General features: G+C 43.1%; 1 protein-coding gene and 1 pseudogene across 1 annotated transcript in view; one reads left to right on the forward strand and one right to left on the reverse strand.

Annotated features, from left to right (window-relative positions):
• Positions 1-25533, reverse strand: part of DOCK1 (dedicator of cytokinesis 1) — a 474607-nt gene that overhangs the window by 221030 nt on the left and 228044 nt on the right. The window lies entirely within an intron of this gene.
• On the forward strand, positions 1308-2292 carry LOC136136339 (acidic leucine-rich nuclear phosphoprotein 32 family member B-like; annotated as a pseudogene).

The raw sequence follows: 25533 nt of genomic DNA on the forward strand, positions 1-25533 counted from the left end.
TGTGAAGCTAAACAAAAAGGATTATGGATATTACTAAAATATAAGAGTTTTATATTGAAGGGCAAAAAGATCCAGCAATAGAATTACGCATCAAAAGAGCACACAGGGGGCTTCCCTGGTGGCGCAGTGGTTGAGAGTCCGTCTGCTGATGCAGGGGACACGGGTTCATGCCCCGGTCCGGGAAGATCCCACATGCCGCAGAGCGGCTGGGCCCGTGAGCCATGGCCGTTGAGCCTGCTCATCCGGAGCCTGTGCTCCGCAATGGGAGAGGCCACAACAGTGAGAGGCCTGCATACTGCAAAAAGAAAAGAAAAAAAAAAAAAAAAGAGAGAGCACATAGGGATGCTGTTAAATTTTACTAAGGGGGCAAGAAAGGTACCACCCCCCAAAATAAATATGTAAGGCCAAGCTATAATAAAACAAAACTTAGAAGAGGGACATTTCTTAATAAATCCCATTTCCTAGGAAGGGCATCGTCTAACAAACATTTACAGAGGCACACTGTGTTAGGCACTATTGCAGAAGCCCTCATGAAACTCACATTCTATTGGCCAGAGTGTGTTGACAGGGAGCTTACTGTCAGCTAAATTTAAACAAGAGCTTCACTCAACCCTAACAAGTGAAGCTCTTGTTTAAAGCTCCTTAGTATCTTAAGGAGACGCTCTGGTACTTGCTCTGAGGTATCAGCATGCACCTGGCAAGTATACACTGTAGACACTGTCACATCACATTTTGCAAAAACAAGACAAAACCAAAACCCCTTCCAAGATGTTGAGAAAAATATTCAACGGGATATCAATCAAAATATACAGCAAGTACCCGGAGTTATGTACACATTATTCACATCTATCTATTCCTACACAGACTTAATGAAAATACTAGAAGAAGCCATTCCCCTACTCTTCTCAAAATTTAGAGCTGTGTCTTGTAATTACTAATCATAATGGTGACCACCACAGTTTTAATTAGGGAATATAAAACACTGTTTTCTTAAGATTAATCTCTTTAAACCAAATTCACGTATTTTGAAGATTAATGTTTTAACATGACAATCACAGACATTTCAGGTACCTGACCCACGCATAAAAATAAAAAGGATGCACCGGCTCCAGCTCCTGGGGCTCCGCTCACCTGCCAGCATGCCGCACACCACCCGCCGCACACCACCCACCGCCCGGGACCGCTCAGACCCCTTCCGACAGCCCTCTCTGCGCAGGCTAAGACGCCTCTCCCCCGTCCCTCCACCCCGCCGCGGAAAGTTAAGTTTGAAGACCCGGGGGGTGGGGGGGGGGGGCGGGGAGAGAAACATGGACAAGAAGAGGACGATCCACCTGGAGCTGAGGAACTGCACCCCGGCAGCTGTTCAAGAACTTGTCCTGGACAATTGCACATCAAATGATGGGAAAATTGAGGGCTTAACGGCTGAATGTGCGAACTTAGAGCTCCTCAGTTTAATTAATGTAGGCTTGATTTCAGTTTCAAATCTCCCCAACTACCTAAATTGAAAGAGCTTGAGCTCAGTGACAACTGAATCTTGGGAGATCTGGATATGTTAGCAGAAAGACTTCCAAATCTTACACATCTAAACTTAAGTGGAAATAAACTGAAAGATATCAGCACCCTGGAACCTTTGAAAAAGTTGCAATGTCTGAAGAGCCTGGATCTGTTTAACCGTGAGGTTACTAACCTGACTGACTTCGGAGAGAGTGTCTTCAAGTTCCCGCCCCAGCTCACCTACCTGGTTGACTATGACCGAGAGCACAGTGAAGCCCCTGACTCAGATGCCGAGGTGGATGGTGTGGATGAAGAAGAGGATGAGGACGAAGACGAAGACGTAGAATGGGAGGATGAAGACGAAGTCAGTGGGGAGGAAGAATTCGGATATGATGGAGGAGCTGATAAAGATGAAGACGGGGGCTTCCCTGGTGGCGCAGTGGTTGGGAGTCCGCCTGCCGATGCAGGGTACACGGGTTCGTGCTCCGTCCGGTCCGGGAGGATCCCACATGCCGCGGAGCGGCTGGGCCCGTGAGCCATGGCCGCTGAGCCTGCGCGTCCAGAGCCTGTGCTCCACAACAAGAGAGGCCGCAACAGCGAGAGGCCCGCGCACCGCGATGAAGAGTGGCCCCCGCTCGCCGCAACTAGAGAAAGTCCTTGCACAGAAACAAAGACCCAACACAGCCAAAAATAAATAAATAAATTTATTTTAAAAAGATGAAGATGAAGATGAGGAGGAAGAAATCGGGAAAGGTGAAAAGAGGAAGAGAGAAACACGATGAAGGCAAAGATGATTGAGACCCCTGCTCAATGCTGCTCACATGGATTTGGTAGCTGTTTAAGAAAAAAAAAAAAGGTCACTGTGATTACAAACCCCAGGACACCAACCCACCCGAAGAGCCAAAGAACAGTTTCTGTGACATTCCACCTTCCTCCATTTAGTCCCTCTTAGAAATCCACCACCAAGCTTGGGGACTTCACCTCAACAAAATTATAAGCGTTGTTAGGTTTTTGTGTAAGACTTGCTGTAGCGTGGATAGCTGTCATTTGTGAGTCAACCGTCCGTGGCTGCCAGTTACACTGAGATTGTAACAGCATTTTTACGTTCTGTACAACAAAGAAGCTTTGTAAATAAAATCTGAACATTTAAAAGAAAGAGAGAAAGGAAGCATCACAAATCACATTGGTTTCCCTTCACCTGAACCCAAAACTCTAATCACAAGTCACACTGAGACGATCTAAATTGGGAGCCACTCTTCAACAGATGTTCAGCCAAGATTTTTTTTTTATTATTAATCTTGATCAGACAAGATCTTAACAGCATGTAGTGGAAGGTAAATCCACAAAGTCGTACTATAATGACTAATTTTAATTACTTTCCAGAATCACTCCTTGTTTGCAAAATTGAGTATGTTTGTCACAAGCTAATTATCTGGCTACACAGTTAAAAGTGCAAAATGTAGTGATCCTATAGCTCCTGTCTCAACAAGAAGTGCACGGGATAATGAAGCCCACTAGTTTTGAATTTAAATCAGCTGTTTTGGTGTCATGAAGGGGCAAAAAGCAGAATTCTAGACTGATCAGTTAAAGAGAAGCACGGTCAACAGGAGGTATTTGTTTGAAAGAACTGGAAACTTCACACAACTACATGGGAATTCTGGAAAGGAAAGCACCATTATTGGGGATAAAACCATTACCACAAATAATAATTTCTAATGTCGACCAATGAATGGGCCTACAAGGCCATCCATGAACTGCCCCCCTCTCCACAAAATACCCCTGACTCCATCTCTGATATGAGCTGAACTTTGTCGCCCCTCCCCTGCAAATTCATATGTTGAAGTCCTAACCCCCCAGAGCCTCAGAATGTAAATGTATTTGAAGATGGGGTCTTTAAAGAGACAATTAAGGTAAAATAAGGTCATTAAGGTGGCTCTCATTCAATATTACTGGTATTCCTTAACGAAGAGGAGATTAGGACACACACACACACACAGAAGAAGGGCCATGTGAAGATGCAATAAGAAGACGGCCATCTACTAGCCAAGGAGAGAGACTTCAGAAGAAACCAACTCAGCAGGACACCTTGATAGTGGACTTCTGGCCTCTAGAACGATAAGGAATGAATTTTGGTTGTTTAAGCCACCCACTCTGTGGCTTTTGTTATGGCAGCCCTAGAACCTAATGTAACCTCATGGCTTCAGTCACAGTCTCCATGGGGTCTTAGAACTTGCCCAGCTTCTCCCCTTAAGAGGCTGCCCTGCCTGTGTCCTCTGATGAAGGCTCCTCCCCAAGAAGACCACCTTACTCCCAGCCCCTTCTTCCAGGCTCCAAGGCCTGCTTCCCCAGCGCTGCTGCTGCTGTATCCCATTTAAAGTGGGACCCCCGCTCAGGCCCCAGCACACCCCATCCTCTCCCACCACCTTCTCCTGTAGGAGTTACCTTCACACACATTCACGTAATCTACCTACTTATTAGAATTGCTGTTGATCAACTCTCCCCACTGGAATATAGACTCCAAGAGGGCAGGGATCACTGTTTCACTCGCCAACCAAGCTCTAATGCCAAGAAAAGAGCAATAAATCCTTTGACGAAGCAGACTGAATGCCCATGACGTTGTCATTAAAAAAAAAAAATTAAAGTGAAAAAAGGCCTAATATAAACAAATAAAAGGGAAATTATTCAGTCCAGCAAAGGCCATAATTGGAAATAAGGACCGATTGATAATATCAATTAAAAACAATGTACCTCTAATGAAGTGATCAATTTCTTTCTAGTCTTTTTAAAGATCCCTAAACCTACTGCTAAGTAACACTTTTCTAAAGAAATTCATGTACCAAAGTATTTTTTACAATCAACTTGAAATGTATGTTCTGAGACGCTGACAATACCACCAGAATTCTTTTGGTATCTAATAGTACTGAATTCACGTTAGTTAGCAAAATGTCTCTGTGGTGGGGTTTGCTGTGAGCGCATCTGAATGTAAGAAACTACCTTGGGGATTCGCCATCTACCTTTTCTCTAAAGAGAGCTCTCTCTCTGGGTTATCATATTCAAAGCGAATTTAAATACTGTGTCCTGGAAAAAAAGAATTGCCAGGTGAGTCTTAAAGCAAACCTGCCTGGTCATTTAACGGGCGTTGCATTGATAACGACAACCTGATATGCTAGAAAATTTGTGCACTTTGGTACACGGAGTAAAAGCCCAGGGCCCTGTTGTAAGACATGGTCTGGGAGTCTATTTACTGGGCAGTAATAGGTGTGTACAGGTGCAGCCCGTGGCTTCCATCCCACGCAAAGCTTCACCTGAGTCACATCGCGTCATTGTAAGCCTCCATCAAAACACAGGGCAAAGACAAAAACCAAACAAGAGCGCGATGGTAGCCACCAAGCGATCACAATGCAGCCACGTAATCCAGCAAAAATGAGGAAGCAGAAAACCTCATTTTGCTTACAAGCTTTGTGTAGCGTTTGAGAGAACATTCCACCAAGCGCACCGTGCTGCTCCCCGCCCCACAGATGAGAGAGAAAGAGTCTTCCAACCACCTGGGGACCCGGGCACATTCCTGAGACTCAGGCACACCTTTCTGGAAGGTCTCCTCATCTACACTCCATCAGGAAGGAGAGAAGCCCTGCAGCCAGATGATTCAACTCCCCTTCCCTCTACAACCTGTGAGCAAAATCCATTTGTACGAAAAATAGGTGAGGGCAAATGTGGCTCGTTTTGAAATATTAAAATTATCGTCATAGAACACAGAATGCAGAGGAGAGTGTGTTGAAGCTCAAAGGACATTAACCCAGCATGTGTATATCACCATTTAAAAAAAGTTTACTTTGAAAGAACAGAGAAATTCAATAACATACAAAGAAATATGTGTGATCAAGGAGATCGTTATAATCTGACAGAGAAAAGAACATATTTATTATTTTGAGATGCTAATGGCTTCAATAAAATTCTGAGAAAATTTTGATATAATTAGAGTTTTGTTAGGATAATGAGGTATTTATATGGTTCACATTTCTTGTGTATTTGATAAGTCCTTACTTTGGCATAATTGCTATGAAATAAATTTCTATAAAGTCAAAAAAATAAAAAGAATAAAATCACCTTCAAATGTCTAATACTTTCATGATTTTACCAGATGGAAAATCTACTCGGTTACTAACAAGTATCAGTTATAGGGTAGGCAGTAAAATTTAAGCTAAGGGTTATAAAGGTAATGGGGAAGAGATCAGTCAGAGCTCAGGAACATCCAATAGAACAGGTTTATGCAAGGCTCACAAAGTCCTACCTTGTCGCATGTAACTCGGAGGGAACTGAGGGGGATTGCTAGGAACCCATGCTCAGCCCAGCCTGAAAGTCACCCCGAGATTTGGCTTCCAGATCTGACTGTGTCTGAGCCGCAGTGAAACCTCACCGTCAGCGCCCCAACGGGACAGTCACAAATCAAAGGAGGCTCATCCTGACTCTGCCAGCACGGAAGGAAGTGTGAGATTCTCACTGCCTGGGACCCTGAGAACAGGAGGAAGGCTTGGGCATCACTACAGCCCCGCCCCTTTCTACACACTACCTGCCCTTTATAACTAGCCATGAAGTAAGCCTTTTCCAACCAGAGGGTAGCATTTCCAGTCCAGGAAGAGCAGGGTAATTTCCGGGGGAACCAGAATCGGGGGGAAAGTGTCCAGAGCATCCGCTGCAGCCAGGCATTTCAGATAAAGGGCTGCTGGCGGACGGCTCAGAATGAAGCCGGTAGAGGACGAGAGAGCCCACCTCACATCCATTTCTTGTCTGCTTTCTGCCCATCAGGTGGGTGCTCAGGGCATGTCTGAGGATACAGAACGGAGGCCTTAGGAACACCGCTTGTAAAATGCGTTGGTTACAAACGGTCGTCGACCGTGCTGCAGCTGAGGGAGGCCCACACTGGCAGAGAGTCACAAGTCTCAATCACCTTCCCCCTGCCCTGGGAAGCTCTTATGATGGCCAGGTGTCTTCACCTAGCAAGTATATTCGTGCTGCCCTGACCCCGAAGAGAGGGTGTCCAGGACAGCAGCTCTGGAGCAACAAGGACAGACCGAGCCAATTGCAGCAGATAAAGGAGAGGACAGGCAGGGCAACTGATTACAGGTGTGTTCTTCAGCAAGCAATCGAGAGCTACCTGGTGAGTGGGAGGGGTCAAGAATGGCCACACGGGGGAGCTGACTGTACACTAGGACCTCGGAATCATCCACTCACTCATCAACACACACATGCATCACTACTTGCTACAGGCCAGGTCCTGTGCTGGGGCTTGGAATATGAATGGAGATAAGCCACAGGTGCCTGCCCCAGCGTCTGGTGAGAAAAGACCCATTAAAGAGCAGTTGTATTAGCGTGGCAGGGTCAAGATGGGGTGACACGGGTGCTGGAGGGGAATGGAACAGGGGTACCCAGCCCGGTGGAACTGGGGAGAGAAGTGGGAGAAATTCAGTCCAGGCAGAGATGCTCCCTAATCACAATGGTGAAGGTCCCAGGAGCCTGGGAGCTGAGAGCCCAACAGGCCCCTTTATGGGAACTGGTCAGAGAGGCAGAAAGTAAGATAGAAGCAAAGACAGGGCAGGGACCTCAATGCTCAACTTTATTTGCCTGCAAGTTTCCTGTGTCTTATACATAGTTATTCTCGTTGCCAATTAGATCCTACTCCAGTCCACAAGTACGATCAATACAATGGGGATAGAAAGTTGCCTATTAGGAAAATTTCAAAACATCAACAACTTTGGTGCTCACTTAGAAAGGAGCATATTGTATTAACTACTTCTTACGTTTGACAGCTTTTATCTGGCTTTCTCTTTGCATACTCTTGTACAGAAATGCAAATTCTTCCCTGGCAATTACAGAGTGAAATAGTGGAAAAGATACTTTTGCAACAACTTGTAATTTTCTAAGCTATGTATCCAACAGCTAGAACTCAGAAGGCTAACTTCTCTGCATTCTTCCAAAGCAACCCTCACTCCTTGGAGAGAAATCCTTCAACCTAATTGTAGTTAATTAGACAAAACTGACTAAGCCCTGCATTTGGTTGCTGGCAGTCTGGATCAACATGAGATGGTGAACAGAATAAACAAAGAAAAGGACGGGTTTGGCTGCATCCTATGTTGTGCCCTTTCTCTGGGATCTAAAAGGAAAGAATGGTGATCGGAGAAAATGTCAAGGTTCACACAGCAGAGGGCACACCACGGGCTCACCTGTCCTCTTCAGGGAAGTCTCTGACACACCCCTCTCTTGCCTGTAGCATTGATGTAGCAAGTGGGGCAACTGCTTTGCTTGACTGACTAAAACTTGTTCTGTTCCTGTCATTACCAATAAAACACTCAATTATAAAAATTTTTTAAAGTCAGTTCAGTACTTAGAAAATTCAGTTACGAGGGGCCTGCAAACAAATTACAATTCTTGTTCCCATCTATTACTTTGTGTACTTCTGACACATAACAACATATGAATTCCAAACCTCTCTAATTCAGATTTACTGGCAGAGAGAGAACAGAGTTAATCGGTGGAAAATGTGAATTTCAGGATACATTTTGTAAACACTGATTTTATGTACATAAAGGAACTTACTCAAAAACAGATTACAAAAGTATATATAGTAATTTTTCTGATACTTCTAATTTAATGGTTACATATAACTTTTTCTTATTCTAACAGCACAGTTAACATATTCAAGTTCATTAAAACGTATTTTAACTTTCTACTAGTTTGAGTTTAAGCAAATTTTTTTATATATACACTCCCCTTTTTGCCCTTCCACAAAACTCCTTCTTTAAATTCTCGCTTATTTTTATTTGAAATTCTTTATTACAAATAACTTAAGCCATGGTAAAAGAAAAACGTATACACATTTTAAAACAGTGTTTTTTGGTTTTTTTTTGCGGTACGCGGGCCTCTCACCGCTGTGGCCTCTCCCGTTGCGGAGCACAGGCTCCGGACGCGCAGGCTCAGCGGCCATGGCTCACGGGCCCAGCCACTCCGCGGCATGTGGGATCCTCCCGGACCGGGGCACGAACCCGCGTCCCCTGCATCGGCAGGCGGACTCTCAACTACTGCGCCACAAGGGAAGCCCCTAAAACAGTGTTTCTTAATAGTCTTTCTCCATTCTAAAAAAAAATAGCCCAAAGTTATCTTTGGATATAATTAAAACAGGAGATTTTTTCTTATTAAATAGTTAATGGGACTTCCCTGATGGCACAGTGGTTAAGAATCCACCTGCCAATGCAGGGGACACGGGTTTCAGCCCTGGTCCGGTAAGATCCCACATGCCGCAGAGCAACTAAGCCCGTGCGCCACAACTACTGAGCCTGCGCTGTACAGCCTCAGAGCCACAACTACTGAAGCCCGCGCACCACAACTACTGAAGCCCACGTGCCTAGAGCCCGTGCTCCGCAACAAAAGAAGCCACCGCAATGGGAAGCCCGCACACCACGACAAAGAGTAGCCCCCTTTCACTGCAACTAGAGAAAGCCCGTGCACAGCAACAAAGACCCAACACAGCCAAAAATAAACAAATAAATTGGAAATCATTTTTTTAAAAAAGATTGCTTTGAAAAAATAGTTAATGGCTTATCAAGAAAACCTGATTTTCTAGGGACAGAAAGTAAACACATAAATTTTTAAGAAGGCGCATGTGAGCTCAAAGCATAGCTATAAACATATACCAAGAAAACATACGTATCTTATTTTTCTTGCGAGTCTCCAAGTCATTTTGATAAGCTAAGAAGCAGAAAGCAAACCTCAGCTGGTCTGTAGTCCCTACTGATAAAAGCTTATGGTGAAAAAAGGCAAACTGCTGATCCGGGAGTGTGTGTATGGAGATATGGAGAGACCAATGACAGAAAGGTGATTTATTAAGCTAATTACACAATTGCTTTCAACAGGCCATTTGTAAGCACAAATCTTGATAAAAAATAAATGCTGGAAACATCAGTGTGTATAAAATTCGACATGTGTACCCCTCTGTGCTGCTCCTGGAAGCTCAGATACAGCGACTTCCCTCCCTACACCCGTGGCTAAAGACGACAAACACAAAAATACTGACTGATGCTATTAGAACAGCATCTCCCTGATCCAATGTCATTGAATTAAAGAGTGTCTGTCAAACACTCTCAGCATAACAGTACTTTGTTGTCCAGCAGGCCAGGCTACACATGGTTCAGCTTTCCACTCTCCTCTGAATGAGGTGTCAAGGCAGAAAAGCTGAGCTTCACAAGATGTAGACCGTCCTCCCAAAGGTTTAGTTCAAGAGTCTTTAATTGAAAAAGCACTGAGCTCTACATCAAATTAAGGAAATAACTGAAGGAAACTCAGTGAAGATAAGCCATGAGGTGCAAGTTCCACAGAAGAGATCATCTTTTTAAGACATTGTGACTCCAAGAGCTGCACATTAAGCCACTTGCTGGGTATAGCTTCTCGTCACTCCCTCTGGACGAACCTTAAACTACTGTACCTTTAAATCAACTGAGAAAGGCAGCTGCTCGTTCACCCAGGAAGATACAATGAAGAACAATCCAGGACGCAGGAGTGGAAGGAACTTTAACCGGATGACATCTTTGAACATTTTTGGTTCTGTAACTTATCCCTAATGCTCCTAGCATTCATTCTGAAACCCATACCCTGGGCCAGAGACTGTGGGAGAGGCTGAGGATACAGAAATATGAAGACACAGTCTCAAGGCTTGAGAAGCTCCAACAGTAAAGGAGGGGACAGTGTGAACAATGAACAGGGCTGCATCAGTGACAGTCAAAATGGTAAGAGTTGGTCTACACCTGCCACTGGTGTAGGCTGGGGACATGGTCAGTATCACAGAGCAGGTTGGGCTGGGACAGAGATGGGACAGAAGGTAAGGAAGACAGGGTCTCACTCAGCACTGGAATCACGTGGGCTGAGAAGATGACCAGGGGATTCCACACCAAGGAATGCTTTCAAAGCCAGCCGTGATTGTCTAGAGTAGTAAAATCCACAGAGACAGAAAGTAGAAGGGTGCTAGGGTACCAGGGGCTGGAGATGGGGAGAAGGGAGAGTTAGTGATCAATGGGTATAAGAGTTTCAGTTTGCAAGGATGAAGAGTTCTTCAGATGCATGGTGATGATGGTTGCATAACAGTGTCAATGTACTTAATGCCACCTGCACCTTTCTAAAAAGGTTAGGTGGTACCTTTTGAGTTATGTATATTTCATCACAATTAAATTTAAAAAAATTAATTAGCTCCAACAAGACCTAGTACTCCCTCCCCTTTATAGACAAAATGGCCAAGATGTGAGTGAGTAGAATGATGGGAGATAAGGAAGTTAGCCAAAAGCTAAGTACATAACCCCCAAACAGCAGTAAGCTTAACCAAAACCTTTACTTCTTTAGGGCTGCTTCGAACAGATCATGAATCCACATGTTCACACTTGTTAGGACTTGTAGAGTATATTTCAGCAAGTCCAGTCCAACCACAGCGCACTGACAGTTTCTTCTTTACCCCCAATCTTCTTGAACCTAAAAGAAAAGCCTTAAGGCAAATCCACACACCCAACTCTGGATCTGGAGAATTAAATAAACAATATCTAGAAGTTTGAGCTTAATAACTGATTATCCTTTGATTGGGAAATAAAAGCACAAAATAGGAGGAAAAAATAAGGAAAGCACCGTGAATTTCAACGTGACAGAGACAACGGGCATCAACGGTGCAGAGAGTATAGAGACATGTGAACTTTGCAAAAGCCCTGCTTTGTCTCCGTGCAAACGGTAGGGGATCATTGCCAAGAGCATCTTTGGCTGGTGGAGTGAGAAAAGTTTAATAAGCACAGGTGTGAGTGGAGATTAGACGGGATAGAGGTCAGAAGCTACCTGTCCTAGTCATTGGCGGCAAGCTAAGTAAGTTACCAGTTTTTCTCATTTAAAGAAGATTCCTCCCCCACCCCCAGCCAAAAAGTAAAAAATAAAAAGGTTCCTCCAGTTCAAAATGTTATGACTTGATGATTCCATTTTGAACTAAAGTTATTTATCTGGCTCTACTATTAGTGATCCAAAAAAAAAAAAAAAAAAAAAGATTCTACTTTGACACAACAATATCTTCAATTGTGCGTCTCACATTAAGTCAAATTATGCTCCTATTTCTATAAAGGAAATCCCTATTCAAATATTTTGATGTTCTTTTAGATTAATGAAAGTAATTATATTCTAAAATTTTTAGTATCTCATAAAAATATTTTCCATGTGGCATTTTTCCCACTGATACATGGCACCAACATACAAGAAAACTTTGTTCTTCAACATGCAAAAGCACATACGAGCATACTCGCGTTGCCAGTATGTTGGCATTACATGTCCGAAGCATGGCTTTGCCATTATTTCCATGAGGATCTCCAAACAGGTAAGAAATTGGTAAGTGAACTTAATATTTATTAACTGGAAACCTTTCCAAGATATATCTTTGCTTTTTTTTATATAGAACGAGAAATGCCTAGGAGCTCAGAACCCCCTGCAAAGCACAGTGTGCTCAGCACACACACGGTAGGGTTCTCAGCCTTTTGGCTTCTGGAAAATTCGCATACTATCAGTTTATGAGAATTATCATCCAAACACAGTGTCGCCAATGAAATAACGCCCAGCGTGAAACTGCTGAAACCGTGTACACTATCCAGTTCCAAGGAAGTAATGTGCAGAATCCAATTAAAAAACCAGCTCTCATCTCCTTAAAGCTGGAAATCAGGGACAAAGGCAAGTTACATTGAAAGGAGAGGGTCTCAGCAGGTGTCCCATGAGCGGGTTCTTGGTACAATGAGATGCCTGACTTTGGAATGTGTCTTACTTTTCCCCCACCCTCACCTTTTCTCTCCTCCTCCCCCCTCCCTCTGTGTTATAATAAAGCTCCTCTGAGGCCAGGGAACAAGGCTGATGGGTGCAGCACTGAATGCCTAGCACTTAGAACATGGGAATGTGGTAATCACCTAATAAATATGGCGACAAGTGAGTGAGTACCTCCTCCAACTGTCCCCGTTACTACCCTCTGGCCAGACAACAGCTGGAGGGAAGAGGAGAAATGATGGTCAGTGATCACTGCTCTTTGGCCTTGACTGGATCAGAGCTATAGGATGAGCTGTGCAAGAACACCAACCCCTGCCCCTGATACAGACTCAACGATGGAAAGGTGATGGCTGCAACCAGCAACTTGGAGGCCACTTCCCCGACCAATGATTCCTCCCCTTAAAATTCTGCTCAAACCTTCGCCTGACTCCAGCCATTATTCCTAGCAGAGCCTGCCCATCTGACAACCGAAGGCTTCTATAAATTCCTCTGTCTGGCTACAGTTGTGAACACGTTGTTCTGAAGGCCAAAAATTTTCCAGCAGCAGGCAAGAGCATTTAGAAAATTAATGAACCAGAATTCTATTACCAGTAAAATCTTGCTTTAGTATGAGGACCAGTCTGGGTGCTCACTGTGGGACTGGGTATCTCAATAGTTGGCAAAATGGAATATGGAATACTGCCAAGAGGAAAAGTGATGCAATTCAAACATACTCGTAGAAATGTAAGCTCCTGACCATTTACTGAGATCCGTGATTGGCTGAGAATCAAGACAACATGTTGCTTACAAACATAATGAACAGTAATACGTAAATAGGCACTTCAATTTTTTCTGATTAGTAGATAGCATTTCATTTTTAGCTTTTAAGCTTGCGCTTTAAATTTGATTTTCTGTTTTGTTCATCCAATCTCCCAAATTGACACGTTTAAGTCCTCCTTTAAAATACTTTTGACTCAGCAACATTGCTTGTGGGAGTTGATCCCAAGGAAATAAACCTAAATAGAGAGATGTTTTGGCAGAAAGATGGTCCATGAAGCATTACTTATCCCTAAAAATAACTTAAATATTTCACAGTTATAAAATAGTAAAGAAAAATAAAGAACACTCATTTGGTTGATAAAATTTATACCTAAAAATGGATGTTAGGAAGACAAAGCAATGACATGGGAGAAGTGCCTGTTGTAGGAGATTAACAAACTCTAGCAAATGATGGGACATGCAGACGCAGAACACAGAAGTTTGCAGAGAGGTCAAGATTTGTGCAGGGACTATTCACAATAGCCAAAACATGGAAACTATCTAACTGTCCATCAACAGATGAACCGATAAAGAAGATGTGGTGTGTACATATATATATATATGTAATACTACTCAGCCATTAAAAAAAATGAAATTATGCTACTTACAGCAACATGGATACAACTAGAGGTTATCATACTTAGTGAAGTAAGTCAGAAAGAGAAAGACAAATACCGTATGATATCACTTATATGTGGCAACTAAAATATGATGCAAATGAACCTATCTACAAAACAGAAACAGACTTGTGGACATAGAGAACAGACTTGTGGTTGCCAAGGGGGAGGGGGTTGGTGTAGGGATGGAGTGGGATGTTGGAGTTAGCAGATGTAAGCTATTATTATATGGAGTGGATAAACAACAAGGTCCTACTGTATAGCACAGAGAACTACATTCAGTATCCTATGATAAACCATATGGAAAAGAATATTTAAAAAAAGAATGTATGTATACATATAACTGAATCACTTTGCTGTACAGAAGAAATTAACACAACATTGTAAATCAACTATACCTCAATAAAAAAGAAAGAAAGCAAAAAGAAAGAAAGAAAGAAAAAGAAAACAAGGTTTGTGCAGGGAGATAATAAGAAGAAACAAAAAAAGTTGAAAGAAAAATATTAGGGTAACAACAGTATGAGGACAGCTGCGCTAAAAGATGTCATAAAAAAACAATGGTTAGGACTTCCCTGGTGACGCAGTGGTTAAGAATCCGCATGCCCATGCAGGAGACGAGGGTTCGAGCCCTGGTCCAGGAAGATGCCACATGCCGCACAGCAACTAAGCCCGTGTGCCACAGTTACTGAGCCTGCAATCTAGAGCCCATGAGCCACAACTACTGAGCCCGTGTGCCACAACTACTAAGCCTGTGCTCTGCAACAAGAAAAGCTACCACAATGAGAAGCCCACGCACCACAATGAAGACCCAACGCAGCCAAATATAACTAAATAAATTTATTTAGGAAAAAAACAATGATTAAAAGTGCTGAAGGAGGTAAAATAGATTAAAATTAGGGTCATAAATGAGGGACTACAGTGTATTTAAATTAAAAAAACAACAACCACGTTGTGAAAGAATTCCAATTTTTTCATAAATAATGTAAACCAGGGAGAGTACTTAATCTGAGTATCAATTTATTCATGTATAAATTTAGGGTGTTTAATTCTACCCTCAAGTGTTGTTCTGAAACTAATAACGGTTAGGCAATGTGTCCTTTTGGTCTATCCATCAGCAGGAAGAAAGAGGTACTCAAATGCCCAGGAAAGACTCAGGAGGATGAGGGCTGTCTGATCGGCACGGGATGTGGTTATCAGAGGATGTCAGGGACTCCAGGACAGAACAGTTCCAGAAGGGAGGGGAGAGAAGGCGGGGGCATGGGTAGTTAGAAGTGGTGGTGGCAACAGCTAGATATTCTCTAGGAGTTGCCAAGTGGTGAAAAGAACAAGACAGAACAGACTCTAACGACCTGGCATGAAGCTGGGATGGTCGGTAGCATTTCTGGGGATAGGAGAGTTCTACGCACAGAACAAGAAGAGAGAGGAGATGCAGAGATGGGAGATGCAAGAGGACATGGAAGAGTGTATGCAGCAAGTGCTAAAAAGCTGAGGGAAAGAAACCGGGCACACGCAGAACGGGCTCTGAAAAGGAGACGGCACATTTGCCTCCAATCCAGGAGAGAACTATAGGCGGGACATACAAAAACAGGCATTTTGAAATGAGTGAAGGAAAAGGAAACCGAGACCACTCACATCTGATGGCTCAGATTAAACGTATTTACCAAGCATGAGCTCCGTGCAAGGAGCTCACATTGGATGGTCATGTCACCTGCAAGGCAGCAGTAGGGGACACAGGCGGATGCTAAGAACAGTAATAGGAAAAAAAAAGTGCTATCCTGCAAACATGCATATCCTGCAGGGCCACCTAGCAAAGCAGAGCTAACCGATTAACAGACACGCAAACTTCTAAAAGGCAAGGGTCCTGGCCTGCTCTCAAGGCAGGATCTCAACCAGATGGAAACGGTGCCCGTCCCTGCAGGACATCTGCACTGCAGAGGACACGTATCCACTTGGAAGGGAGAGCAGGGGGTAACAGGTGTGGTGCAACTACTTCTTACTCAGGTCTGAATCTTTTGTTAAATTAGCAAATTGGCAAACTTCATCCACGCTGAAAAGTAAGGAGAAAAGGCATCACTTCTGAAACGTAGGATGGGGATGTGCATATGTTTCCTGGACAGCAAAACCCTCGAGCATTTGAAGGTGAGTCACATTATTATTATTGCATTGGAGAAATTATGAACTTATCAACAGCAGCCTTTTGCCCAAGTATGAGAGTCAGCTTGAGCCTCTTCCTTTTTCCAGCAAATGGAACAGCGAGGTTGTCTGGCCCAGAGGCTGTAACGCATGGTCATCAAGAACATATATATGTATAACTGAATCACTGTGCTGTACAGCAGAAATTAACACAACATTGTAAATCAACTATACTCCGATTACAAGAAAAACGAAAAACTATTTGGAGGCAATCTGCCAACTTCCAAATAATGGGGATATTTTAGTGAATATAGAAGGAAATAACTTTCTTGGTCACAAATATATGAAGGCATTTGATACTTTTCAAAATCATACACTTGTTGAAATTTAAGAAAGCATAAAAGTAAAATGATTTCTCTTATTAAATATTAACTTTAATCCCCATGGAAATAGTCATTTGTCCCAGGCGGGTACTCTTCTTTAAAGAAGAAATGGTTAAAGAAGAAATGCCAACATTATGCACTGAAATACTTTGAAAATAGACACGTCTGGGGATAGCCTCTAGCTAATTACCAGTACCACCTAAATACATCAGTACAATGTATCATATTTTAGGTCAAAGAACCTAAAAAACAAAAAGTTTTGTTTAAAGGAAAATGTAATCCAAATGAATGGCAACCTTTTGACTTCGTAATAAACACTCTAGGAATCAAAATATACATTTTAAGAATCTAGCCAATTTAAGCTTTGGTTTGGATTTCCACTGTCTTGTCCTCCATACTTTCAACAATTAATACATATTTAAAAAAAAAAATACTCCCAGGTGGCACCTCCTGGCTACCGCGCTCTCTCTGAAAGAACACCACCGCTGTGACATGTTTCCACTAAGTAGCAAGAGGTCTTCCCTTAAAAGCTGGCAATGCTTCTAAAGACAGGCACCAATCTCTCTTCTGCTTGTCCTTGCCATTGTGTCTGTATCATTCACTTTCAGACTGGTTCCAAGGACTTTTTAAATTTTTTGACCAAATATTTACTTCTGTGTGGAATTTGGTAGAAAAGCTCACAGAAGCTACTTCCAAACTTGGTGCTTAAAGAGTCAATACAACAAACAATATCTTGACCAACAGGTTCCAATAGCCCACAAGTGACTCCAAAGGGGGGTTCTTGTGCTTTGTTTTCCCCAATGCAGCCCAAGGATCTGGTAGACTACACACCTTCTAGAGAACAATTTCATTCACGAATTCCGCAACTGACCCCCAGGTATCAGGGATTCTATTATGCCCAACCCTGTGAATCAATCCTCCTGTCACAGCTCAGATACAACTACTGGGGAGCTATATCTCCATGAGTTTACATTTCAGAGGCAAAGGTGCAGTCAGATAACTCAGCAGCAGAAACACAAATGAATATTCAGAGCCACATTTGAATAGAAGAGGTGCAGTTCCTGTAGGCTGAAGGTACAGGGTAATAAAAGGGAAATCTTGCTCTACGCTCATGTTATTTAAATGTCTTTGCTATTGTCTTCTGGGTTTTTTTGCTTCTTTGTTTGTGTTTGCTACCAAAAAAAAAAAAAAAAAAAAAAAAAACACAAAAAAACCCCGGATTTTGACTATTTTGAAAATGTCCGTAAATCATCCCACGTGTAGGTAGGGTTTTTCTGCCTTTATTTCCTTTAGCTCTGTATAATTTATCTTAAAATCAACCTTGTGGAAGCGTATTTTAAGCTTCTGAATGAGATCTGGAGACAAAAAGTGCCTATCAGTCAGAGGATTATCAAAGCCATCTTGTCTATTTCAGGGTCTAAAAACACAAGGCAGAGCTATTTGTTCACAATCCATCATTATCCGTACCTGCTAGCAGGAACTCAAGATAAACAGGGTAGAGAATTGAGCTGAGGCTTCTGTTCTAAATTGTCTTGGTTCAATGCCCTGGGCTCCCAGGGGAGCTGGAAGCTCAAGAGAGATGAAGGGGAGGATACCCAGCTTCAGGCCACCAATATGTTCCCACCACATAGAAGGGGTACGTGTACATTTAAAACTACGACCCCATAAATATTAGTCTGGATTAGGAAAAGAGAATAAAGATTAACCTGAGAAGGAATCACAGTGTCTATGTCTATGTTTCACGATTACTGCACAGACTTTTAGAGCTTAAGAAGGATGGGGGATTCTCTTTGCCTAAGGGTGTATTTGCCTAAAAGAGATGCTCTACCCCCAGGTACATAACCTAGAGAAGCTTTCACACAGGTGTGCCTGGAGACAGATGAATGATCTTAACGGCACCATTCTCAGCACAAACCCTGACACCACCCACGTATCCAAGCACGAAGAAGCGATAACTCAGTCGTGAACTAGTCCTACCACTAGAACAGTACACAGTCAAGAAAATGAACGAACCACAGCTGCAACCACTGACATGGACAGATTACCAAACCATAATGCTGAAAGTAAAAAGCATGTCCCAGAAAAATATGTATTGGATGATTCAAGGACTAAAGCAAGCAAAACATAAGAAAATACTTTTAAGGGATACATAAATGTGTGATGAAACTATTCAGAAGAGCAAGGGGATAACCGAAAAACCTAACTAAAGATTATACCAGAAAACGGTAGAGGGATACACTTGAGGGCCAAGGCAGCATCTAAGGATCCTGAGCTGGAAACGGCACAGCAGCCCATTTTATTATTATTTTAAGCTGTACATACTTATTGTATTTACTCGCTTGTATGCATGATATATTTTGATTCAAAAGAAAAAAGAAAAAACTGACGCCGATGAGCACTACCTGTCGGCTGGAATAAGACAGAAAGCTCCACGGTGCGAAAGCTCACGAACTTACACGTAACAGCCACTGCAGCATCATTTCCCAAGGTGTGTTCCCTGGAATACTGGCCGTGGCATGCTTCACAAAAATAGAGAGCTCCCTAGAAAGGAAAGCTAGGAAAACATTGCAATGCTAAGCCCTATCTCGTCTTCAACAAATTCATAGGATACATTCACATATTAAGGTTTCTGAGACAATTTCTATAAGGCAACGTTTTCATTTGGTTCAACTCCGTGTTATCCAACCTTATATGACCAATCCATTACGTAGAACTCATCACTATGCCAAAAGGAAACGTTTGACAACACCCCAAAGTACGACGCTAAATCAAATAACCTCTAACCTAGCCCCAAAGTAGACAAGAGTACGCGATGAAGAATAAATCAGATTTTTCATAGGAACTTTCTAAATATACGATCTTTCCAAAGCACTAGAAAATAGTACTGATTGCTCTAATTAAAAAGAAAAATTATCTCCCGTGTTCTTTCTCTATCTAGAATACGACTAGTTGCCTACAATACTAACCTAAAACCTAACTTCCAAGTCGTGTCTTACAATAACTCTTCCACCGTGAAGAAGAACACAAATGTATTTGCAGCAAAGATAGTTACTACCAATAAATTTGTTCTGAAAAATTAGGGAAGACATTATAGCCTTCAGTTTATAGCAGACGAGGAATGCTTGAAGAATATTCTGGTAAAAATAAAGCCAAACACTTAAGATCTGTATCTATGGACTGCAGGAATGCCCATGTTATACTGTCAAATGAAAAAAAAGCAATCTGACAAAACAACATACTCTTACCTTAAGATCCTTGGGGCAATTTTGCTCCTTGGTATTTACCAAAGGAGTTGAAAACAGATGTCCACATGAAAACCTGTGCACAGATGTTAATAGGAGCTTTACTCACAATTGCCAAAATTTTGAAGCAACCAAGGTACCCTTCAGTAGGTGAATGGCCAAAAAACTGTGGAACATTCCGGCAATGGAATGTAATTCAGCAGTTTAAAAAAAAAAAAGAGCTATCGCACCATGAAAAGACATTGAGGAATCTTGAATGCATATCACTAAGTGAAAGAAGCCACATAATGTATAATTCCAACCTTCTGGGAATGGTATGGGGCCAGCAGAAAGATTAGTGGTTGTCAGGGGTCGGAATCTCAGGGAGGGATGAATACCCAAGGACCCACAGGATTTTCAGGGCAGTGAAAGGATTCTGTACGATGCTATAATGGTGGATATGGGTCATTATACATTTGTCCAAACCCATGGAATGGAAAATACCAAAGGTAAACCCTAAGGTGAATGAGGTACACTGGATGAGTATGAAGAGCCATATGGGTTCATTAAATGTAACAAAGGTACCATTCCTGTGGGGGTGTTGATAGTGGAGGTGCTGTGCATGTGTGGGACCAGGGGGTATATTGGAAATCTCTGCGCCTCCCCCTCAGTGTTAATGTGAACCTAAAACTACTCTTAAAAAACAGTCTCAGGGCTTCCCTGGTGGTGCAGTGGTTGAGAATCTGCCTGCCAATGCAGGGGACACGGGTTCGAGCCCTGGTCTGGGAAGATCCCACATGCCACGGAGCAACTGGGCCCGTGAGCCACAATTACTGAGCCTGCGCGTCTGGAGCCTGTGCTCTGCAACAAGAGAGACCGCGATACTGAGAGGCCCGCACATCGCGATGAAGAGTGGCCCCCACTTGCCGCAACTAGAGAAAGCCCTCGCACAGAAACGAAGACCCAACACAACCATAAATAAATAAATAAATAAATAATTTTTTAAAAGTCTCAATTAAAATTTTTTTTTAAAAAGCAATGAAGGGTAATAGGAACATACTAATTCTACTCTGTAAAAACACAAACCCCCCTCCCCCTCCCAATAATAATCTGAGCTTATTATGTATAAATAAAATATGTACATATATTTTTAAATTGCGTAAGTACGTATAAACAAGAGGAAAGCTGTGTAAAGAAACAAGCCAAGATGTCAACATTGTGAGTGACAGGAGAGGGTGGGAAGGGGGACTGGGGAGAGATGAGATTAGATTTGACTTTGTACATCCTTCATTGTATTTTTGCTCATTACTATATGACTGCTAAAAATGAAAAAGTAAGGAATTTGGGGTTTTATTTTTCCCACGTGAAAACACTTCTCCAAATTTAAACTTAAGAAGCAGGAAATCGTCATGGAAGTGGGATGCAGCCAATCAACCTCAAAGTAAGTGTGATACACATTCTCCATCCTTTTAAGGGGACAGGGTGGGGAGTGGGGAATTAACAAGTGCTGACAACCATACGACCCAGCAGTCCCACTCCTGGGCAGATACCCGGAAAAAAACATAATTCAAAAAGATACATGCATCCCAATGTTCACTGCAGCACTATTTACAGTAGCCAGGACATGGAAGCAACCTAAATGCCCGTCGACAGAAGAATGGATAAAGAAGATGTGGTACATATATACGATGGAATATTACTCAGCATAAAAAGGAACGGAACTGTGCCATCTGCAGAGATGTGGATGGACCTAGAGACTATTATATTAAGTCAGACAGAGAAAGACAAAGTCGTATAATATCGCTTATGTGTGGAATCTAGAAAGATGGTAGAGATGAACTTATTTGCAAAGCAGAAATAGAGACACGGATGTAGAGAACAAACGTGTGGATACTAAGGGGGGAAGGGGGAGGGTGGAAGGAATTGGGAGATTGCACTGACATATATACACTACTATGTATAAAATAGGTAACTAATTTTTAAAAAAGTAAAAATTTTAAAAATTAGAAGTATGAAAGGTCAAACAAAAAAAGGGCTCACAAAACAAGTCACCTAACTAACAAGGACTCTCAAGGTCCTTCAGAGAGAGCATCCTTCACAGAAGGGCACATAACAGATTTGGTAAAGCCATCCTGAGAAAAAAGTCCACACAAATACTCCAAATACTCATAAATGGAACGAGAGCTTCTGAATGACTGGGCATCCAGGAGAGCCCACGGGGAAAGGCTTAACGCACGTGGGGGGATCTGAAAGCACAAAAAGAAAATGAAGTAAAGACTCTGGAAGCATGAAGCCCAGTCCTCAAAAGCCAGCAAGTACCTGGCTTATAATATTAAAGCCTTTTTAGCTTTTCCTGGAAACCCATTTTCCAATTCTGTATGGATGATATCACACGCTTACATATTCCCTTCAAGCACACCTATGTACAAAATAACTTATAAAATGAAGTCTCCCTTTTCTTGAAATGCAGCCAGTGTTGTCACATAGCGGCCACGTGTACATCTGCTTCAAAAAACATTTCTTACGAGTGCAAAGACCAAAAGGATTCTTGAAATAATCTCATAGTCTATCTAAAGCAGACACATAATAGGAGGCCAGCAGGTAGACAACTCAGAAATCGGTGAGCCGGGGTTAAATAACCCTTCCTTTCAGGATATTATCCTCTGAGTCCTTGAAAAAGAAAATAAAAAACGCACATAACCAAAATGATACACTCACTGGTGATGGGTATTTTTTTTAATACCAAAGAAATAAAATTGATTTTTACAAAGCGTCACGATAAAACCAGTTTTGAATAATTTTGCAATACATGCTTATTCTCCAAATGGATGACTCCTTCAAGGAGGAAGACATTGTATTCTCAAAAGTAAATTGAATTTGGTTTGCAGATTTAAGTCTTTGTAAACGGTGCTGTTTTCAAACTTTGGAATCACGGCACGCTCGGCAGTGGTTTGGAACATGCGGCAGACTTGCTGACAAGGACAGGAAATGATTTGCAAAATTCACCTCCGTGTGGACTAGGCGAAGGGCCAGAGTCAGGGAAGGGGGAGTGTTCACAGGAACAGCCTGCACCTGGGGGCACGTCCCTGGGAAGACTCAGCCCCACCCAGGGGTGGCTGCAGAGCACAGGTGGACCACCTGCGATGCCATCTTCCTTCTTCACCAACTGCGTGTATTACTTCCGAATATGCTTTTATAAAAATGATGGTGCCTGAATCTTTCTTATTTGACCAGTCATCTAACCTATCATTTCGACTAGGGAAAAAACCAAAAAATCAGTGTATAAAAACTCAATAAGAAAAGCTGTTAAAAGTTAGAGGTAAATATCACAATCATAAAAAGCACAGAGGATTTTTAGGGCAGTAAAATTATTCTGCATGACCCTATCATGATGGATACGTGTCATTCCACCTGTGTCCAAACCCACAGAACATACAACGCCAAGCCCGGACTCTGGGTGATCGTGATGTGTCAGTGTAGGTTCACTGAGTGTAACAAATGGTCCCCTCCAGTGGGAGATGTTGATAGTGGGCGGCGGAGGGGGGCTGTGCGTGTGGGAGGGCAGAGGGCGAGGGAGAAACCTCTGTCTCTGCCCCTCGATTTTAATGTGAACCTAAAACTGCTCTAAAAAAAAAAATCTGGAAAGAAAAAAAAAAAATCAGTACTGAAAGCTGTTACACGTCAGAGGCAAACATGCCAATAATGAAAAGCACACAGACAGCTATGCTTCTAAGGGGCACCTGATGTTGGTCAGATCGTATCTCAAGACCCCAAATTCACAAATGGGGTCAATCCACACTCCCCTATAAAGGCAGAAAACTGGAAACACAGAGGCTGGCTTGGCAAAGGTCAATACGTGAGTTTTGGGGGTAAACTGAGGAGGAGCCTTTCTCCCCTTAAGGTGTCTGATAGCTTAACCCACTGAGTAAATTAAGAGAAATGCCCTTCCCAAAAAGGAGACAGGCAGACCCCATCTGTCCAGCTACCTGCACTTGGCCTTCCCCAACGGCCCTTCCTGCGATGGGTGTGCAGAGCTGGGCAGCCCAGCTGGAGCTCTAAAAAGGATGCCAAGAGCCGCTGGTTGTAATGCCTTAAGTCATTAAGCCTTTGTCGCATTTAGAAACCAGCCCCAAGAATATTCTGAGCTTTTATTTCACTCTTCTAAAGAAATGTAGTCATGCCTAAGACAATGCAGCAGAGGGAGAGAATTTGCATTATGCCTTCAATCGCATGTGCTGAGGAATCTTTGGGGAAGGAAAACAAAAAGAGAGAGACCAGTAGAGGTCGTCCTGCTCCCAACGTCGACCAGCAGCCCAGCTCCTGCAGGGAGGGGCAGAGTGGAGAGCTAGGCCTGGCACCCACATATTCATGGCCTATGCCAATCGCATCTAGAGGTGCAATGCCGGATGGACAGGAGAATTAAAGGCCAAGAAAGCAGAGGAAGAGGGACAAAGAAACAGCCTGACGTAGCTCCCGCTCTACTTGCATTTCTGGATTCCTGGGCTCAACTTGAGAGAGCTCCTTCCCGGGAATCCCAGAAAGTCCCCTTCTGACTGCATGAGCGTCCAACGGTACTGGGTCCCACATCCCTCAGAATAAATTTTCCAGCATGGGCTCCTTTCTGGCAGCTCTAATGCCTCACACCACCTCCTTGGCCCTCCAAGGCTTCTGTGGGAGTCCTCTGCAGAGACAAGGAGGGGCCCTTCTTCCCGGGATGAGCACGGGGGCCACGTTACGAGCACTGATGGTGCCCAGAGCACGTGTCGAAGGGAGCGGAATGGAGTCTTTACGGTAGTTTCTATAGGTAATGGGATGATAACCACCAAATTTAAGATTCCATAAAAATCTTTCATTCTCACTGTGAGGGAACCAAGGAACTGAGATATAAATCTTCTCTTTCTTTTCCTGATTTGAAAAAAAAAAAATCCTGGCAGAGCATCATAATGTGTCGAAGTGACTAATAGAGCGGGAATGATGACTTATACCAGCTGCGCAGAAGCCAAGCCTAGGATTTCCTTAAGCCAAGTCTCCACGTCCTTGGAAAACAGCATAGAGGACATGGAAACCCGTGCGGCCCTGCTAGGGTGAACGCACATTAGAAGTCTTAGGAAATGGGCCCCAGCTGAATTCATGTGCTCCAGGGTCCTGCATATTTAGGTGCACTGCTAACAGGACGGGGGCACATCCTCGTATAATTGGAGTCGCGATCCCTAGGTCTCTCTGAACAGAGTTCCTTCAATAATTCTACGTGTAACACTTACTTGCCCCGGTTGTGGGATGTATTTCTTTTTACAACTTATTGGACGGAGCACTTACTGGTGTGAATCATCTTCTTGCACTTTTACTACTCTTCTCTTTTCCAAATCCACCATTTTAAAATGAAAGGCAGCTCCAACCAAGGGAAGAAAGAAGAATGGCTCGGAGGACTCCCTGTAAGCCTCCCCCCTCCAGCATGACATGAGGTATCAGATTCTCGGTTCTGACAAAAAGGATGAGAACTACCCTCCCCTCAAGCCCAGGCAAGTCATGAAAAACACCAGGTCACCAAAGACTCCACGGGCTTGACCCTATCCCGAGCCCCTGCTCTCCCTACAGTTCCAACTTGCCCTTGCTCCTTTCTCCAACCTTCAGAAAATCTTGAATGCGATTTCCCCACACAGGTTGACCTCAGATTTTGCTTTCTTTGACAAAAACCCGAATCAAGCCCTAGAACACACGCAACACACACTTGCTTATGCTTTTCTTCTTCAACTCCAAAGGCAGGGACAACCTTCTCTTAACTTCTATGTGTTAAACACTCTGATTCATCAACTGAACCTTAGTATAAGAATGAAAACTGGAGGGCCTCCCTGTGGCGCAGTGGTTGAGAGTCCGCCTGCCGATGCAGGGTACGCGGGTTCGTGCCCCGGTCCGGGAGGATACCACATGCCGTGGAGTGGCTGGGCCCGTGAGCCATGGCCGCTGAGCCTGTGCTCCGCAACGGGAGAGGCCACAGCAGTGAGAGGCCCGCGTACCACAAAAAAAAAAAAAAAAAAAAAAGAAAACTGGTTCTCAGAACTGCCACTC

This window comes from Phocoena phocoena, chromosome 16 (genome assembly GCF_963924675.1).
Source record: "Phocoena phocoena chromosome 16, mPhoPho1.1, whole genome shotgun sequence".
In the NCBI taxonomy this organism is placed as follows: Eukaryota; Metazoa; Chordata; class Mammalia; order Artiodactyla; family Phocoenidae; genus Phocoena; species Phocoena phocoena.